Source organism: Saimiri boliviensis, chromosome 11, assembly GCF_048565385.1.
Source record: "Saimiri boliviensis isolate mSaiBol1 chromosome 11, mSaiBol1.pri, whole genome shotgun sequence".
NCBI lineage: Eukaryota > Metazoa > Chordata > Mammalia > Primates > Cebidae > Saimiri > Saimiri boliviensis.
The window spans coordinates 8,904,852-8,920,688 of NC_133459.1; positions in this window are offsets into that span (position 1 = coordinate 8,904,852).

Here is a 15,837-nt window from a genome sequence, read left to right on the forward strand (position 1 = left end):
CACCCTTGTTACCCAGGCTGGAGTGCAATGGCGCGATCTCGGCTCACCGCAACCTCCGCCTCCTGGGCTCAGGCAATTCTCCTGCCTCAGCCTCCTGAGTAGCTGGGATTACAGGCACGTGCCACCACACCCAGCTAGTTTTTTGCACTTTTAGTAGAGATGGGGTTTCACCATGTTGACCAGGATGGGCTCGATCTCTTGACCTCGTGATCCACCCGCCTCGGCCTCCCAAAGTGCTGGGATTACAGGCTTGAGCCACCGCACCCGGCTCAAAGATTTTCTAAGGCTGAATGCTCTTAGCCCTTATTGATAGATTAATCAGAAGACGTGAGTGGGATATAATGGGGCATGCTCTGTAATCCCATCTACGTGGGAGGCTGGGGCAGGAGGATAGCTTGAACCTAGAAGTTTGAGACCTGCCCAGGCAAAATAGCTAGAACTTGACTTAAAAAATTCTGATGTTTCTTGCCGGGCGCGGTGGCTCAAGCCTGTAATCCCAGCACTTTGGGAGTCCGAGGCGGGTGGATCACGGGGTCGAGAGATCGAGACCATCCTGGTCAACATGTTGAAACCCCGTCTCTACTAAAAATACAAAAATTAGCTGGGCATGGTGGCGCACGCCTGTAGTCCCAGCTACTCAGGAGGCTGAGGCAGGAGAATTGCCTGAGCCCAGGAGGCGGAGGTTGCAGTGAGCTGAGATCGTGCCATTGCACTCCAGCCTGGGTAACAAGAGCGAAACTCCGTCTCAAAAAATAAATAAATAAATAAAATAAAATAAATTAATTAATTAATTTAAAAATTCTGGTGTTTCTGAAGAGTCCTGCTGTTTCTGTTCCAGCCTGCTGTGAATCTGCCATTTCTGAATTTATGCAGAAAAAGGTTCTATTTCCTCATACTATTCTAATACATTTAAATAGTATTAATTCTTTTTTTTTTTTTTTAATAGTATTAGTTCTTTTTTGAACTGTGGTTCGGAAGGATAAATAATATTAATTCTAATACTATTCTAATACATACAAAATAGAATAATTTGCCTTTTTGCAGCTTCTTGTTTGTTCGTTTGTTTATTTGTTTGAGACGGAGTTTTGCTCTTGTTACCCAGGCTGGAGTGCAATGGCGCGATCTCTGCTCACTGCAACCTCCGCCTCCTGGGTTCAAGCAATTCTCCTTCCTCAGCGTCCTGAGTAGCTGGGATTACAGGCATGTGCCACCATGCCCAGCTAATTTTTTGTATTTTTAGTAGAGACGGGGTTTCACCATGTTGACCAGGATGGTCTCGAGCTCTTGACCTCGTGATCCACCTGCCTCGGCCTCCCAAAGTGCTGGGATTACAGGAATGAGCCACCGTGCCCGGCCCGCCTTTCTGCAATTTCTATGTCATACCGACACCACTCCAGATGAAGGGTTTCTAACTGTGGAATTAAAAAATGCTTAGAAATTTGCAATTGTTTAGTCAGATCTCAGTCTGCAGTTTAAAAAAGAAAAATGTTAAATACACTTAAACAAATGTATGTGCTACAGCTCCCAACTTACTAAAGCCACCCGGCCAACTCTGAGATACAGGGAGGGTACAAAGCCTGACACCTGGCTGGGCATAGTGGCTCATGCTTGTAATCCCAGCACTTTGGGAGGCCGAGGCAGGTGGATCACCTGAGGTCCGGAGTTTGAGGCCAGCCTGGGCAGCATGGTGAAACCCTGTCTCTACTAAAAATACAAAAAATCCAGGTGTGGTCGCATGTGCCTATAGTCTCAGCTACTCAGGATGCTGAGGCAGGAGAACTGTTTGAACCCAGGAGGTGGAGGTTGCAATGAGCCGAGATGGCGCCACTGCACTCTAGCCTGGGTGACAGAGTGAGACTCTGTCTAAAAAAAAAGAAAAGAAAAAATCTGGCAGCTAACAGGTTTCAGGATCCATCTGCTATGTCAATGAAAGGCTAGAGCCTCAAATCCTACAGATGAGAGTCATTTTTCTCCTCCTTAGCTTCTTAAGAGTTTAAGAGAGTTGAAGCAGCCATGAAAAGTAATGATTGAGCAAGATGAAGCTATCAGAATTGAACTTTGATTTTTTTCAGGGAAACTATACCTAGTTCATCTGAAGTGTTGTGTGAACTGCAGGAAGCTTCCAATGCTGGAAACTTCTCTCTTACTGTCGTGCCTTCCTACTTAGAAGTGCCCGTGCTCTGCTCAGCTGTGACTGTACTGACCTCAGGACCTCACAGGACAAGGCATGTGGAGACCCTTGCAGGAGTCTGGTAAGGATGCAATCATCCTTTTGTTGTTTTTATTTTTTGAGATAGAGTTTCGCTCTTGTTGCCAAGATCGTGTGTCATTGCAACCTCCGCCTCCGGGTTCAAACGATTCTCCTGCCTTAGCCTTCCAAGTAGCTGGGGTTACAGGCACCCACCGCCATGCCAGGCTAATTTTGTATTTTTAGTAAGACGGCTGGTCTTGAACTCCTGACCTCAGGTGATCCACCTGTCTTGGCCTCCCAAAGTGCTGGGATTACAGGCACGAGCCACGCCTGGCCTGATCCTATTGTTGCACTATTTATGGAGCAACAACTTTGTACAGAGAACGAGCTTTGTACAGAGAACAAGCTTGGCTTTTTCTCCCAATGCCGAGGATGCTGCTGATGCCCCCACATAATAGCATAATTTTGGGTGTTCTCAAGGACAGAACTTCCCTTTGAATAGTGGAACAATGAATTTCACCGGGGAATACATACTGACTGATGTGAAGAAAATATGCTGTTGTTTATTCCCTCCCGCGTCATTTCCATGATTTGCTTTTGTACTGTGAGTTTAGAGGAAATGTGTGATGCTGGTGTTTTTTTTTGGCTTCTTTGATGCTGGGGTTTTTATGTAGGGTTGTACATTTTACCCCTTACATTGTGTAATTCGAATGCAGCAAAGAAACCTGCAGTAAAAGTCCTTTATTGGCGTCTTGGTTCGGATGGATGGAGGGCCTTTGTGAACAGCAGACCTTTCAGATGAGAGAAGTGGGTTTTCCTTGGTGATGGAGGTGTAGAGATTGAGCCATGGGGATGATTTAGGTTAAAGAATGCTTTTTTTGGCCAGCTTGAGGATCTAACGACAGAGTAGAAGGAAGCATCCCCTAGGTCAGTATGCAGAGCAGTGGGAGGGCTTTTATCTTCCTTACCCAAGCCTCTCTTTTCACTTTTCTTGAAGTCCAGAAGTTGCTCTGTGATGAAATAGCCTCCTTTAACGTTTATTTCTTGGTACCACAGGAGCTCCATTCCTCTCATAATTCTTCCCAAAGGCCTATGATCTAAAAATGTCACCAGGGTGTCACTTAGCTGGAGGCTTCTGAAATCTGAACTTAGTTTATCAGTGGTGCTGTCTGAACTTAGTAATGCCAACATTTACTGAACACTTACTGTGTGCTTGGCTCGTGCTCCTGAGTGCCTTATATCATAAGCAAACATCAAAATTAGGGGACTGGTGTAAATGGTGAAGCTAGGCCTGAATCTAAGCTTTGTCTTCAGAGCCAGCACCCCTAATCTCACTTTCTGTCAAATAGTACTTTTCAAAGAATGAAGTTGTAGCCAAATCTTGAAATTTTCATTTACCCTAAGTGAGGACAAATGAAGCTATCAAGGAATTGAGACCGATGTGTTCAGTCCTCACAGAAGGACTAGGCTGATCTTGCCCAGTGTTAGCAATTCCTTAGAACTAGGATAGTGGAATCACAGGGAGAAGGTGATATGGACTATAATTAACTTTTTTTTTTTTTTCTGAGTCACCAGGCTGGAGTGCAGTGGTGCAGTCTTGGCTCACTGCAACTTCTGCCTCCTGGGTTCAAGTGATTCTCCCTCCTCAGCCTCCCAAGTAGCTGGGATTACAAGCTCGAGCCACCATGCCTAGCTAATTTTTGTATTCTTAGTAGAGACAGGTTTTCACTGTCATGGCCAAACTGGTCTCAAACTCTAGGCCTCAACTGATCCGCCCCCTTCAGCCTCCCAAAGTGCTGGAATTACAGGTGTGAGTCACCGTGCCCCGCCCAGATGGGGTTTTTGACTTGTGGTGGTGGTGCCTGGTCCCATTATTCTCCGTTTTGACTCTGCAGGGATAATCGCTGTCCCCTTGCCATCCTTTAATGAAACTGTCATCTCAGTTTTAGAACTGGAATTGAGATCCATTTCTGCCTCACGGGTCTTACCAAGTCTAAATGACTTGCCGTGGACAGTGTTTTCCAAATCAAGTTAAGCTGCCCAGTAAACTTTTCTTTTTTTGAGATAGAGTTTTGCTCTTGTTGCCCAGGTAGAGTGCAATGGCATGATCTCGGGCTCACTGCAACCTCCGCCTCCCGGATTCAAGTGATTCTCCTAACCTGACAATTAATTGTAAAACATTAGGGAAAACAGCAAACATATGAAATTAGTGATAATAGTATAATTAGCCCCTACGTACCCATCACCAACTTTAAGCATTACATTTTGCCAATCTTCCTTCATCTATTCTTGTTTTATTTTGCTGGAGTCTTTTGTTTGTATTTGTTTGTTTATTTTTGAGATGGAGTGTCATTCTTGTTGCCCAGGATGGAGTGCAATGGCGTGATCTCGGCTCACTGCAACCTCTGCCTCCCGGGATCAAGTGATTACCCTGCCTCAGCTTGCTGAGTAGCTGGGATTACAGGCACCCACCACCACGCCCAGCCAATTTTTGTATTTTTAGTAGAGACAGGGTTTCACCATGTTAGCCAGGCTGGTCTCGAACTCCTGACCTCAGGTGATCCACCTGCCTCGGCCTCACAAAGTGGTAGGATTACAGGTATGAGCCACTGAGCCCAGATGCTGGAGTCTTCTAAAGTAAATCCCAGATGTATAATTTTACCCATAAATGCTTCATTGTGAGGAATGCTAGAGTCCAGTTTGTACATTAAAACAAGGATATATTGGCTAGTACCAGGTATGGTGGCTCAGCCAGGCTTGGTGACTCATATCTGTAATCCTAGCATTTTGGGAGGCCAAGGTGGAAGGATTGCTTGAGCCCAGGAGTTCGAGAACAGCCTGAATAACATAGCAAGACCCCATCTTTAGAAAAAAAAATAATAACGTGTACTGGCTGGGTACAGTGGCTCATGCCTATAATCCCGGAACTTTGGGAGGCAGAGGCAGCAGATTGCTTGAGCCCAGGAGTTCAAGACTAGCCTGGGCAACATGGTAAAACCCCATCTCTACCAAAAATACAAAAATTAGCTGGGTGTGGTGGTGTGTGCCTATAGTCCCAGCTACTCAGCAGGCTGAGGTGGGAGGATGGTTTGAGCCCAGGAGGTGGAGGTTACAGTGAGGTGAAATTGCACCATTGTACTCCAGCCTGGGTGACAGAGCCAGATCCTGTCTCAAAAAACAAAACAAGACCAGGTACGGTGGCTCATGCCTGTAATCCTGGCACTTTGGGAGGCTGAGGTAAGTGGATCACCTGAGGTCAGGAGTTCTAGATCAGCCTGGCCAACATGGTGAAACTCCATCTCTAATAAAAATACAAAAAAAATAGCTGAATGTGGTGGCAGGCACCTGTAATCCCAGCTGTTTGGGAGGCTGAAGCAGAAGAATTGCTTGAACCCAGGTGGTAGAGGTTGCAGTGAGCCGAGATATGACACTGCACTTCAGCCTGGGCAACAAGAGCAAAAACTCCATCTCAAAAAACAAACAAAACCAAAACAAGAGTACTAAGTCATGTGCGGTGGTTCACACCTGTAATCCCAGCTTTTGGGAGGTCAAGACAGGAGGATCACTTGAGCCCAGGAGTTCACCAGGTGTGGTGGCTCATGCCTATAATCCTACCACTTTGAGAAGCTGAGGTGGGTGGACCATGAGACCAGGAGTTCGAGACCAGCCTGGCCAAGATGGTGAAACCCCATCTCTACTAAAAATACAAAAATTAGCTGGGCGCAGTGGCATGCACCTGTAGTCCCAGCTACTCGGGAGGCTGAGGCAGGAGAATCACTTGAACCTGGGAGGTGGAGGTTGCAGTGAGCCGAGATTGTGCCATTGCACTCCAGCCTGGGTGACAGAGTGAGACTCCATCTCAAAAAAAAAAAAAAAAAAACCTCTGGTCTAGAGTTTTAAAAAGAAAGAAAAAAGACCAGCATGAGCAACATAGTGAGATCCTGTGTCTAACAAAAATGTTTTAAAATTTAGCCAGGCATGGGTTGGGCACGGTGGCTCAAGCCTGTAATCCCAGCACTTTGGGAGGCCGAGGCGGGTGGATCATGAGGTCAAGAGATCAAGACCATCCTGGTCAACATTGTGAAACCCCGTCTCTACTAAAAAAAAATACAAAAAAATTAGCTGGGCATGGTGGCGCGTGCCTGTAATCCCAGCTACTCAGGAGGCTGAGAGGCAGGAGAATTGCCTGAACCCAGGAGGCAGAGGTTGTGGTGAGCCGAGATCGTGCCATTGCACTCCAGCCTGGGTAACGAGCGAAACTCCATCTCAAAAAAAAAATTAGCCAGGCATGGTAGCTTGTGCATATAGTCCCAGGTACTTGAGAGGCTGAGGTGAGAAGATTGCTTGAGCCTGGGATACGGAGGCTGTAGTGAGCTGTGCCCCACTGCACTCCAGCCTGGACAACTGAGACCCTGTTTTAAAAAAATAAAATAGTGCAGCTAAAAGTATTGATGTCACCAAAGCAGAAGACCCAAGTCTGCAGCCACACTCTTCTTGTTGAGACAATAATATTCATCAAGTGATTTTCAAAATTTTTATTTACTTATTTCCCACTTCATAAGCTGGTCTAGCATGAAGTAGTACTTTGTTTAACATGTGTGTCTTCAGCAACTGAAACATGTTCAAAACTGAACCATAATTTTGCTCTCAAATAGATAAGTAATGGTAATAAAGTTGAGTAAGAGGAAAGGGAACGTTGGCCGGGTATGGCTCATGCCTATAATCCCAGCACTTTGGGAAGCCAAAGCACTTGTGGATCACCTAAGGTCAGGAGTTCAAGACCAGCCTGGCCAACACGGTGAAGCCCATCTCTACTAAATGTACAAAAAAATTAGCTGGGGAGCCAGGCGCAATGGCTCACGCCTGTAATCCCAGCACTTTGGGAAGTCAAGGTGTGCGGATCACAAGGTCAAGAGATAAGAGACCATCCTGGCCAACATGGTGAAACCCCGTATCTATTAAAAATACAAAAGAAAAATTAGCCAGGCATGGTGGTACGTGCCTGTCGTCCTAGTTACTTGGGAGGCTGAGGCAGGAGAATTGCTTGAAACTGGAAAATGGAATTTGCAGTGAGCCGGGATTTTGCCACTGCACTCCAGCCTGGCCATACAGAGAGATACCCTCTCAAAAAAAAAAAAAGAAAAAAAAAAATTAGCCAGGATGTTGGCAGGCACCTGTAGTCTCAGCTACTCAGGAAGCTGAGGCAGGAGAATTGCTTGAACCTGGGGAGGTGGAAGTTGCAGTGAGCCAAGATTGCACCACTGTACTCTAGCCTGGGTGATGGAGCAAGACTCCATCTCAAAAAAAAAAAAAAAAGGTACCCTTTCTTTTTTTCTTTTTTGACAGTCTTGGGTTCAAGTGATTTTCATGCCTCGGCCTCCTGAGTAGCTGGGATCACACATATGCCACCCAGCTAATTTTTGTGTTTTTAGTAGAGAGAGGGTTTTTTCAAGTTGGTCATGTTGGTCTCAAACTCCTGGACTCAAGTGATCCTCCTCCCACCTCTGCCTCCCAAAATGTTGGGATTACAGGCATAAGCCACCATGCCCAGACAGGAGTATCTTATGATATTGATAGGGAAAGAGGGCAGAGAAATTTAGGGCAGTAATTTGCCCAAAGAGGGCAAGTGCCCGGTGAGGGCTTCCCACTCCAAGCCGAAAAACCTGATACTATGGCCCAAAATAAGAAATTACATCCCTGTTTTCCCTCTTGAATATTGCCTTTTCCGTAACTACCCATGGTCCATCTCTCTGTCCTGTGCCCATAAAAAACCCAAGCTCAGCCAGGCATGGCGGCTCACACCTATAATCCCAGCACTTTGGTAGGCTGAGGTGAGTGGATCACAGGGTCAGGAATTCAAGACCAGCCTGGCCAACATGGTGAAACCCCTGTCTCCACTAAAAATATAAAAATTAACCAGGTATGGTGGTGGGCATCTGTAATCCCAGCTACTTGGGACTCTGAGGTGGGAGAATCGCTTGAACCCGGGAGGTGGAAGTTGTAGTGAGCCAAGACTGCACCATTGCGCTCCAGCCTGGGTGACAGAGTGAGACCCTATCTCAAAAAAACAAAACAAAACAAAAAACCCAGGCTCAGCCAGGTGCAGTGGCTCATGCCTGTAATCCCAGCACTTTGGGAGGCCAAGGCAGGCAAATCACCTGAGGTCAGGAGTTTGAGACCATACTGGCCAACATGGCAAAACCCCACCTCTACTAAAACACAAAAATTAGCTAGATGTGGTGGCAGGCACCTGTAATTCCAGCTACTTGGGAGGCTGAAACACCAGAATCACTTGAACCCAGGAGGCAGAGGTTGCACTTGAACCCAGGAGGCGGAGGTTGCACTGAGCCGAGATCACACCATTGTACTCCAGCCTAGGTGATATAGCAAGACTCAGTCTCAATGAACAAACAAACAAACAAACAGCAGAGAGAAGAGAAGCAACTGGATGTTGGAGACTACAGTTGGACAGTGGAAAGAAGTGGCTTGACTTTAGAGGGACAGCTTAATGTTGTGGCTTTGAAGAGGAGTCTGGCTGGGGACTTCAGAGGAATATTAGCTTCCTGCTCCATGCCCTTTTCAGCTCCTCTTCCCACTGAGAGCCACTTTCATTGGCAATAAATTTCTGCACATTTACCATCTTCAATTCATTTGTGCTACCTCATTCCTCCTGGACACTGGACAAGAACTTGGGTGTAAAAGGCTGTCACACTGACGCTCCACTGAGCTGTTAACACTTAGGCTCTCCATGGACAGCAAAGCTAAAAGGGCATTGTAACACTCCTTCTGGGGCTTCAGGGGTTATGGGCACCCTCACCAGACCCTGCTTCGGGGCCCACAACAAGTTTTGCTCCTGCAGGTGCCCAAAAGCGCTCAGCCCGGCTCCTGCACCTGCTCACCTGCATGCTCCCCGTCCCATGAGGGGTGGAGCACAGCAGGTCCAAGTGAGTGGAATTGCCCCTCCCAGTGCCAAAGCATCTGGCTGGTCCCAGCGCAGCTACATTCCAGTTCCTGCCAATGAAGGGGTCAGGGAAATATCCTGCCTCAAAATGTATCAGAATTTTTTTCATTGCCAGTAGTAGGAAGCTCAACTCAAAGTGTTTTGAACAATAAGGATATGTGTACTCAGAAGCACAGACAGAGGGCAGGATTGAAGGTTTGTAGGTTTGTAGGTACAGTGAATCAACCTTGTCATTGAGGACTCGGGTTCTGTCCATCCTTATACTCTTCTAGTCACCGTGTCTTAAATCTAGTGCCCTGGAGTTATGGGAGGGTCGCCAGTAGCCAGGCTTCCTTGTTCGTGTTCAGGAGTGACTCCCCATGGCTACCCATGGCTCTCTTAAAATCAAAGAAACGTCTTTCCCAGCAGCCCTATCAAAGTCCTCATTGCATCTCACTGGCTGATTCAGTTCAGTCATTGAAACCTGCTTCTCCCTAAAGCCAATCACTGGGAAAGCTAATAGGGTTTCTGGGATTGGTTTAGCCAGAAACTAATCCAGGTCTACCTTCAGGAGCTGAACCAAGGTCCCTAATGGCACTGCTGTCTTGCAGGAGGGAGAGGAGGTGTGGATGGTGTGGAGTCCATTACAAGGTCCATGCCAGTCTTTGCTGAACCAGCATCAGACTCCATCAGGTAACACAAGAGTGATCCCATGATAAAATGCCCCTCAGCAATACCCATCCATTGCTGTCTAGGGGGAGCAATGCCTGTATACAGGTTCAGAACCTCAGTCTTGGGTGTAATCTGCTGGTTTACTTTGCCAGTACCAAACGAAAGGAAAGAAAGGGCTCAGAGTTGGCCAAATAAGTTTTTCCTCTCCTTCCAGAAGTAAACCTTGAGTCCTGTCTAGGAAGATATTAGAATTGTAGAGGAAAATATGACTCCTTGTCCTATGGCAAGTGGAATCTATGTCCACTTCACCTGAAATTCAGTCTTGTCCATAATAGATGACCCTTGCTCAAGCTGGCCAGAAGCCATGCTAACCAGCATGAAGGTTAAAACTATTATAAGTTTTTTTTCTGTGATTTTCATTTTCAGGCCAAGTTTTAGAACAATAAGATTTTAAGGGTAGGAAGGAAATAAGATTTCTGCATATCCTGTTCTCTTAGTCATCTGGAATTTTTTTTTTTTTTTTTTTTTTTGAGACAGTCTTGCTTCTTTGCCCAGGGAGGAGTGCAATGGGGTGATATTGGCTCACTGCAACCTCTGCCTCCCAGGTTCAAGCAATTCTCCTGCCCTACCCTCCCCAGTAGCTGGGATTACAGGCATGTGCCATCACGTCTGGGTAATTTTTGTGTTTTTAGTAGAGACAGGGTTTCAGCCTGTTGGCCAGGCTTGTCTCGAACTCTTGACCTCAAGTGATCTGCCTAACTCGGCCTCCCAAAGTGCTGGGATTACAGGCAGGAGCCACCGCACCAAGCCCGGAATCAATGTCTTATAGTTACGAGAATCAACAGCTTGCTCATTATGGGCAAGGTGATGCCACTCTGGCTTCTTAATGAAAATGGCATTTCTCCTTTGGAAAAGGTCATAGTCAGTCAGTCAACAAACATTTATTGAGTACTTTCCTGGCACCATGCTAGACCCTGGAGATACTGAAGTGGTGAATGAGAAGGTGAACATGGGTCCTGCCCTGGAAAGTTTCATGGAAAAGGCAGTCAATAAACAAGAAAAAAAATAATTATGGATTATAATAATGAAGTATGTAAGCAGAGATGTGATGTGGAATAAGTATTAGGAACATAGCAGAAGGCTATTCTGAGAAGGTGACTCAGGTTCTTGAAGACATTTAAATACTTTTCTGTCCAGATTTTAAAGCAACTGAAAAATAAGACCAAAAAAAAGAAAAAAACAAGCAACAGGAGGGCTGAGTACAGTGGCTCATGCCTGTAATCCCAGCTATGTCCTTCATTGTTATTATAATCCATATTCCATATTCACCACTCCAGTATCTCCGGGGTCTAGCACAGTGCCTGGCAAGCCTCCAGAGGCTGAGGCAGGAGAATTGCTTGAACCCAGGAGGTGGAGGTTGAACCTGGGAGGCGGAGGTTGCAGTGAGTGGAGATGTCAAGTAGTGATAAAAAAAATTGTCACTTCAGCCTGGGTGACAAAGCGAGACTCTGTCTCTAAATAAATAAGTAAATACTTAAGGTTTAGATTTTTTTTTCAAGACATGATCTTACTCTGTTATTCAGGCTGGAATGCAATGGTTCTATCATGGCTCACTGCAGCCTGGACCTCCCTGGTTCAAGCGATCATCCCACCTCAGTCTCTTGAGTAGCTGGGATTACAGGTGCATACCACCACATGTGGCTAGTTTTTTATTTTTTTGTAGAGACGGAATGTTTGGCTGGGTGTGGTGGCTCATGCCTGTGATCCCAGCACTTTGGGAGGTCGAGGTGGGTGTATCACGAGGTCAGGAGATTGAGACCATCCTGGCTAACACGGTGAAACCCCATCTCTACTAAAAATGCAAAAAATTAGCCAAGTGTTGTGGCATGTGCCTGTAGTTCCAGCTACTCGGGAGGCTGAGGCAGGAGAATTGCTTGAACCTGGGAGGTGGAGGTTACAGGGAGCCGAGATTGTGCCACTGCACTCCAGCCTGGACGACAGAGTGAGACTCCATCTCAAACAAACAAACAAAGGAGATGGGTGCTGCCATCTTGTCCAGGCAGGTCTCAAAATTCTGGGCTCAAATGATTCTCCCACCTCAGCCTCCCAAAATGCTGGGATTACAGGCATGTGCCACCACACCCAGCCTAGGTTTAGAATTTTTTATACATTACCTCTACCTAGTTGACAAAAATGGTTCAGTGCCTGTTGCCCCAAGAGCAAGCATTGATTCCAGTTTATCAGGGACTTTCCCAATTTTAGCAGTGAGTTCCATGTCCCAGGCACTCCTTCAGTCCTGGTTACTCCAAACCTAAGAGAATGAGCAGAGGCCAGGTGTGTTTCGGGAAAATTCCTCTCCGTGGAGACCATGACTAGAAAAGACTATTCTCTTAATAGTGACTTTTGAGCTGGAAGCCAAAGGAGCCAACCAGACAAAAACCCAGAAAAAGGAAATACCAAATACCAAGACTCTGAAGGAAAGGGGTTGATCTCTGCCCAAAAGCACCACCACAAAACCGATGGGATTGGAGTGACTCAGCTGGGGAAGACAGGATGTAATGCTGGTGGAGGAGTAGCCGGGAGCCAAATCAGGAAGGACTTTGTCAACCTAACCATGGGAGAGAGTGTACATTTCCTCTAAAGAAAAATAGGGGCTGGGCATGGTGGCTCATGCTGTAATCCCAGCACTTTGGGAGGCCGAGGTGGGTGGATCACGAGGTCTGGAGATGGAGACCAGCCTGAACAACATGGTGAAACCCAATCTCTACTAAAAATATAAAAATTAGCCAGGTATAGTGGTGGGCATCTGTAATCCCAGCTACTTGGGAGGCTGAGGCAGGAGAATCACTTGAACCCGGGAGGTGGAGGTTACAGTGAGCCGAGACTGCACCATTGCACTCCAGCCTGGGCAACAGAGTGAGTCTCCGTCTCAAAGAAAAAAGAAAAGAAAAGAAAAATAGGACGATACCAAAGGGCTATAAGTAAGGAGTGAGAAGATCTGAATTATATTCCTTAAAAGCTTGCCATGGCTGTGTATGAAGAATGAATTGAGGGGTTCAGAGGAGAAGCAGTGGGTCCAGATAAAAGACTTTTGTAAGTCGTCCTGGCAACAGATGATGGGGACTTGGGTTAAGATGGTAGAACCAGCAGGACTTGCTGAGGGATTGGATTTCAGCCAGCAGAGATGGAAATTCACAAATCTACTGGATTCTTAGCTTGAGCAACCAGGTGCCTATGGTGGAATATATGGAGACAAGGAGAGCTGGAAAAAAATTCATGCTTACGCTTTTTAGCTTAGATGTGTCAAATTTCAGATGCCTTTAAGATAGCCAAGTGGAGACGTCAAGTCGGAGGCGAGCAGTGGCACTGAACGTGGAGGCAAATTACCTGGGTGTGAATCCAGGCTCTTCCAACTATATGACCTTGGGCAAGTTAGTTAACCTCTCTATGCCTCAGTTTTTAGCTCTGTCAAAGGGAGATGATAAAAGAACTATTGGAGAGGTAGGATTTGCAACAAACAATACACATAGCATTCAACAAATGTTAGGTTTTGTTTTGTTTTTTGAGACAGAGTCTCACTCTGCCACCCGGACTGGAATGCAATGGCATGATCTCTGCTCACTGCAACCTCCACCTCCCAAGTTCAAGGGATTCTCCTGCCGCAGCCTCTCCGGGAGCTGGGACTACAGACAAGCACCACTACACCCGGCTAATTTTTATATTTTTTAAAATTTTGTATTTTATATATATATATATATATATATATATATATATATATATATATATTTTTTTTTTTTTTTTTTTTTTTTTTTTTTAAGATGCGGTCTCACCATGATGGCCAGGCTGGTCTTGAACTCCTGACCTCAGGTGATCCACCCACCTCGGCCTCCCAAAGTGCTAGGATTACAGGCATGAGCCACTGTGCCTGGCCAATTTTTGTATTTTTTGAAGTAGAGATGAGAGTTTCACCATGTTGGCCAGGCCTGTCTCAAACTCTTGACCTCAGGAGATCCATCTGCCTTAGCCTCCCAAAGTGCTGGGATTATAGGTGTGAGCCACTGTGCCCATTGTTACCAAATGTTAGCTTCTGTTTTTGTTTTGTTTTGTTTTGTTTTTTTGAGACAGAATTTTGCTTTTGTTGCCCACGCTGGAGTGGGCATGGTCTTGGCTTACTACAACCTCCACCTCCTGGGTTCAAGCAATTCTCCTGCCTCAGTCTCCGGACTAGTTGGGATTACAGGTGCCCACCACCACAACCAGCTAATTTTTTGTATTTTTAGTAGAGATGGGGTTTCACCATGTTAACCAGGCTGGTCTTGAACTCCTGACCTCAGGTGATCAGATCCATCACCTCGGCCTCCCAAAGTGCTGGGATTACAGGTGTGAGCCACCATGCCTGGCCTGTTAGCTTTCATTATATTTAAATCTGGAACTCATGGGAGAGGTCAGAAATTGACATATGAATCTTGAGCTAAACACAGTGCCTTATACCTGTAATCTCAGCACTTTGGAAGACCAAGGTTGGAGGATCGCTTGAGCCTAGGAATTTGAGACAACCCAGGCAACACAGGGATACCTCATCTCTATAAAAAATTTAAAAAATTAGCCAGGCACAGTGGCACATGCCTGTAATTGTAGCTACTTGGAAGGCTGAGGGAGAAACATCACTTGAGCTCAGGAGGTTGAGGCTGCAGTGAACCATAATCACATCACTACACTCTACCTGGGCAACAGAGCAAGACTTTGTCTCAAAATAAATAATCAGGCTGGGCGTGGTGGCTCACGCCTGTAATTAGAGCACTTTGGGAAGCTTAGGTGGGCAGATCGTTTAAGGTCAGGAGTTCAAGACCAGCCTGGCCAACATGGTGAAACCCCACCTCTATTAAAAAATTACAAAAAATTAGCCAGATGTGGTCGCGGGTGCTTGTAATCCCAGCTACTCAAGAGGCTGAGGCAGGAGAATTGCTTGAACCCAGGAGGTGGAGGTTGCAGTGAGCCAAGTTAGCGTCATTGCACTCCAGCCTGGGTGACAGAGTGAGACTCCGTCTCAAAAAATAAATAAAATAAAATAAGAATAAATAATCAGGGTGGACACAGTGGCTCATGCCTGTAATCCCAGCACTTTGTGAGGCTGAGGTGGGCAGATCACCTGAGGTCAAGGACCAGCTTAGCCAACATGGTGAAACCCCGTCTCTACTAAAAATACGAAACATTAGCTGAATGTGGTGGTGCATGCCTGTAATCCCAGCTACTCAGGAGGCTGAGGCAGGAGAATCGCTTCAACCCAGGAGGCCGAGGGTGCAGTGAGCCAAGATCGCGCCACTACACTCCAGCCTGGCGACAGAGCGAGACTCCCATCTAGAAAGAAAGAGATCTGCTCTTCAGCAATAAGAAGAAAAACATAAATAAATAAAATAAGAAAGAGAGAGAGGAAGGAAGGACAGAAAGAGAAAGGGAGAGAGAGAGGAAGGAAGGAGTTAAGAGAGAGAGGAAGGAAGGACAGAAAGAGAAAGGGAGAGAGAGAGGAAGGAAGGAGTTAAGAAAGACTCCTGGCCGGGCGCGGTGGCTCAAGCCTGTAATCCCAGCACTTTGGGAGGCCGAGGCGGGTGGATCACGAGGTCAAGAGATCGAGACCATCCTGGTCAACATGGTGAAACCCCGTCTCTACTAAAAATACAAAAAATTAGCTGGGCATGGTGGCGCGTGCCTGTAATCCCAGCTACTCAGGAGGCTGAGGCAGGAGAATTGCCTGAACCCAGGAGGCGGAGGTTGCGGTGAGCCGAGATCGTGCCATTGCACTCCAGCCTGGGTAACAAGAGCGAAACTCCGTCTCAAAAAAAAAAAAAAAAAAAAAAAAAAAAAAAAAAAAAAAAAGAAAGACTCCTATTGAGACCGTGAGAGTTACGTTGAGGGGAATATTGTTATTTGAAGCTGACAGTATTCAATGCCATGAGTTTGAAGGTCCTCCCTTGGTCATTAACATGTAAGTAGGAAAGAAAGTGTGGCCCGGAACAGTCGGGCGTGCCCATGAGAA